The sequence below is a fragment of the Triticum urartu genome, chromosome 5 (assembly GCF_003073215.2).
Source record: "Triticum urartu cultivar G1812 chromosome 5, Tu2.1, whole genome shotgun sequence".
Lineage (NCBI taxonomy): Eukaryota > Viridiplantae > Streptophyta > Magnoliopsida > Poales > Poaceae > Triticum > Triticum urartu.
In genome coordinates, this window is record NC_053026.1 from 319,142,079 (window position 1) to 319,147,347 (window position 5,269).

Genomic DNA, 5,269 nt, shown 5'->3' on the forward strand with positions numbered 1-5,269 from the left:
ATTCTCACAAACACGTTAGTCCCTCAACTAGGTTTGTCGTCAATACTCCAAAACCAACTGGGTGGCACTAGATGCACTTACACTTCCGCTGTCGGTCTACAAGGGTACGTAGATCACACACTCCTCTCTCGTTGCTATGCATCACCATGATCTTGCGTGTGCGTAGGAATTTTTTTGAAATTACTACGTTCCCCAACAGTGGCATCCGAGCCTAGGTTTTATGTGTTGATGTTATATGCACGAGTAGAACACAAGTGAGTTGTGGGCGATATAAGTCATACTGCTTACCAGCATGTCATACTTTGGTTCGGCGCTATTGTTGGACGAAGTGGTCCGGACCGACATTACGCGTACGCTTACGCGAGACCGGTTCTCCCGACGTGCTTTGCACAAAAGTGGCTAGCGGGTGTCAGTTTCTCCAACTTTAGTTGAACTGAGTGTGGCTACGCCCGGTCCTTGCGAAGGTTAAAACAGAACAACTTGAAAAACTATCGTTGTGGTTTTGATGCGTAGGTAAGATTGGTTCTTGCTTAAGCCCGTAGCAGCCACGTAAAACTTGCAACAACAAAGTAGAGGACTTCTAACTTGTTTTTGCAGGGCATGTTGTGATGTGATATGGTCAAGACATGATGCTAAATTTTATTGTATGAGATGATCATGTTTTGTAACCAAGTTATCGGCAACTGGCAGTAGCCATATGGTTGTCACTTTATTGTATGCAATGCAATTTCGCTGTAATGCTTTACTTTATCACTAAGCGGTAGCGATAGTCGTGGAAGCATAAGATTGGCGAGACGACAACGATGCTACGATGGTGATCAAGGTGTCGCACCGGTGACGATGGTGATCACGATGGTGCTTCGAAGATGGAGATCACAAGCACAAGATGATGATGGCCATATGATATCACTTATATTGATAGCATGTGATGTTTATCTTTTATGCATCTTATCTTTCTTTGATTGACGGTAGCATTTTAAGATGATCTCTCACTAATTATCAAGAAGTGTTCTCCCTGATTATGCACCGTTGCGAAAGTTCTTCGTGCTGAGACACCACGTGATGATCGGGTGTGATAGGCTCTACGTTCAAATACAATGGGTGCAAAACAGTTGCACACGCGGAATACTCAGGTTATACTTGACGAGCCAAGCATATACAGATATGGCCTCGGAACACGGAGACCGAAAGGTCGAGCGTGAATCATATAGTAGATATGATCAACATAGTGATGTTCACCAATGAAACTACTCCATCTCACGTGATGATCGGACATGGTTTAGTTGATTTGGATCACGTAATCACTTAGAGGATTAGAGGGATGTCTATCTAAGTGGGAGTTCTTTAGTAATATGATTAATTGAACCTAAATTTATCATGAACTTAGTACCTGATAGTATCTTGCTTGTTTATGTTTGATTGTAGATAGATGGCCCGTGCTGTTGTTCCGTTGAATTTTAATGCGTTCCTTGAGAAAGCAAAGTTGAAAGATGATGGTAGCAATTACACGGACTGGGTCCGTAACTTGAGGATTATCCTCATTGCTGCACAGAAGAATTACGTCCTGGAAGCACCGCTGGGTGCCAGGCCTGCTGCTGGAGCAACACCAAATGTTATGAATGTCTGGCAGAGCAAAGCTGATGACTACTTGATAGTTCAGTGTGCCATGCTTTATGGCTTAGAATCGGGACTTCAACGATGTTTTGAACGTCATGGAGCATATGAGATGTTCCAGGAGTTGAAGTTAATATTTCAAGCAAATGCCCGGATTGAGAGATATGAAGTCTCCAATAAGTTCTATAGCTGCAAGATGGAGGAGAACAGTTCTGTCAGTGAGCATATACTCAAAATGTCTGGGTATAATAATCACTTGATTCAATTGGGAGTTAATCTTCCAGATGATTGCGTCATTGACAGAATTCTCCAATCACTGCCACCAAGCTACAAGAGCTTCGTGATGAACTATAATATGCAAGGGATGAATAAGACTATTCCCGAGCTCTTCGCAATGCTGAAAGCTGCGGAGGTAGAAATCAAGAAGGAGCATCAAGTGTTGATGGTCAACAAGACCACTAGTTTCAAGAAAAAGGGCAAAGGAAAGAAGAAGGGGAACTTCAAAAAGAACAGCAAGCAAGTTGCTACTCAAGAGAAGAAACCCAAACCTGGACCTAAGCCTGAAACTGAGTGCTTCTACTGCAAACAGACTGGTCACTGGAAGCGGAACTGCCCCAAGTAGTTGGCGGATAAGAAGGATGGCAAGGTGAACAAAGGTATATGCGATATACATGTTATTGATGTGTACCTTACTAATGCTCGCAGTAGCACCTGGGTATTTGATACTGGTTCTGTTGCTAACATTTGCAACTCGAAACAGGGACTACGGATTAAGCGAAGATTGGCTAAGGACGAGGTGACGATGCGCGTGGGAAATGGTTCCAAAGTCGATGTGATCACGGTCGGCACGCTACCTCTACATCTACCTTCGGGATTAGTATTAGACCTAAATAATTGTTATTTGGTGCCAGCGTTAAGCATGAACATTATATCTGGATCTTGTTTGATGTGAAACGGTTATTCACTTAAATCAGAGAATAATGGTTGTTCTATTTATATGAGTAATATCTTTTATGGTCATGCACCCTTAAAGAGTGGTCTATTCTTATTAAATCTCGATAGTAGTGACACACATATTCATAATGTTGAAGCCAAAAGATGCAGAGTTGATAATGATAGTGCAACTTATTTGTGGCACTGCCGTTTGGGTCATATCGGTGTAAAGCGCATGAAGAAACTCCATACTGATGGACTTTTGGAACCACTTGAGTATGAATCACTTGGTACTTGCGAACCGTGCCTTATGGGTAAGATGACAAAAACACCATTCTCCGTTACTATGGAGAGAGCAACAGATTTGTTGGAAATCATACATACAGATGTATGTGGTCCGATGAATGTTGAGGCTCGTGGCGGATATCGTTATTTTCTCACCTTCACAGATGACTTAAGCGGTTATGGGTATATCTACTTAATGAAACATAAGTCTGAAACGTTTGAAAAGTTCAAAAATTTTTAGAGTGAAGTTGAAAATCATCATAACAAGAAAATAAAATCCTACGATCTGATCGTGGAGTAGAATATTTGAGTTACGAGTTTGGTGTACATTTGAAACAATGCGGAATAGTTTCGCAACTCACGCCACCCGGAACACCACAGCGTAATGGTGTGTCCGAACGCCGTAATCGTACTTTACTAGATATGGTGCGATCTATGATGTCTCTTACTGATTTACCGCTATCGTTTTGGGGATATGCTCTAGAGACGGCCGCATTCACGTTAAATAGGGCACCATCAAAATCCGTTGAGACGACGCCTTATGAACTGTGGTTTGGCAAGAAACCAAAGTTGTCGTTTCTGAAAGTTTGGGGCTGCGATGCTTATGTGAAAAAGCTTCAACCTGATAAGCTCGAACCCAAATCGGAGAAATGTGTCTTCATAGGATATCCAAAGGAAACTATTGGATACACCTTCTATCACAGATCCGAAGGCAAGACTTTTGTTGCTAAATTCGGAAACTTTCTAGAGAAGGAGTTTCTCTCGAAAGAAGTGAGTGGGAGGAAAGTAGAACTTGACGAGGTAACTGTACCTGCTCCCTTATTGGAAAGTAGTACATCACAGAAACCAGTTTTTGTGACACCTACACCAATTAGTGAGGAAGCTAATGATAATGATCATGAAACTTCAGAACAAGATACTACTGAACCTCGTAGATCAACCAGAGTAAGATCCGCACCAGAGTGGTACGGTAATCCTGTTCTGGAAGTCATGCTACTAGATCATGATGAACCTACGAACTATGAAGAAGCGATGGTGAGCCCAGATTCCGCAAAATGGCTTGAATCCATGAAATCTGAGATGGGATCCATGTATAAGAACAAAGTATGGACTTTGGTTGACTTGCCCAATGATCGGCAAGCAATTGAGAATAAATGGATCTTCAAGAAGAAGACTGACGCTGACGGTAATATTACTGTCTACAAAGCTCGACTTGTCGCAAAAGGTTTTCGACAAGTTCAAGGGATTGACTATGATGAGACCTTCTCACCCGTAGCGATGCTTAAGTCTGTCCGAATCATGTTAGCAATTGCCGCATTTTATATTTATGAAATTTGGCAGATGGATGTCAAAACTGCATTCCTGAATGGATTTCTGGAAGAAGAGTTGTATATGATGCAACCGGAAGGTTTTGTCGATCCAAAGGGAGCTAACAAAGTATGCAAGCTCCAGCGATCCATTTATGGACTGGTGCAAGCTTCTCGGAGTTGGAATAAACGCTTTGATAGTGTGATCAAAGCATTTGGTTTTGTATAGACTTTTGGAGAAGCCTGTATTTACAAGAAAGTGAGTGGGAGCTCTGTAGCATTTATGATATTATATGTAGATGACATATTACTAATCGGAAATGATATAGAATATCTGAATAGCATAAAGGGATACTTGAATAAGAGTTTTTCAATGAAAGACCTCGGTGAAGCTGCTTACATATTGGGCATTAAGATCTATAGAGATAGATCAAGACGCTTAATTGGACTTTCACAAAGCACATACCTTGACAAAATTTTGAAGAAGTTCAAAATGGATCAAGCAAAGAAAGGATTCTTGCCTGTGTTACAAGGTGTGAAATTGAGTAAGACTCAATGCCCGACCAATGCAGAAGATAGAGAGAAAAATGAAAGATGTTCCCTATGCTTCAGCCATAGGCTCTATCATGTATGCAATGCTGTGTACCAGACCTTATGTGTGTCTTGCTATAAGTCTAGCAGGGAGGTACCAAAGTAATCCAGGAGTGGATCACTGGACAGCGGTCAAGAACATCCTGAAATACCTGAAAAGGACTAAGGATATGTTTCTCATATATGGAGGTGACAAAGAGCTCATCGTAAATGGTTACGTTGATGCAAGCTTTGACACTGATCCGGACGATTCTAAATCGCAAACCGGATACGTGTTTACATTAAACGGTGGAGCTGTCAGTTGGTGCAGTTCTAAACAAAGCGTTGTGGCGGGATCTACATGTGAAATGGAGTACATAGCTGCTTCGGAAGCAGCAAACGAAGGAGTCTGGATGAAGGAGTTCATATCCGATCTAGGTGTCATACCTATTGCATCGGGTCCAATGAAAAACTTTTGTCACAATACTGGTGCAATTGCCTTGGCAAAGGAATCCAGATTTCACAAGAGAACCAAGCACATCAAGAACGGCTGAGCTAGC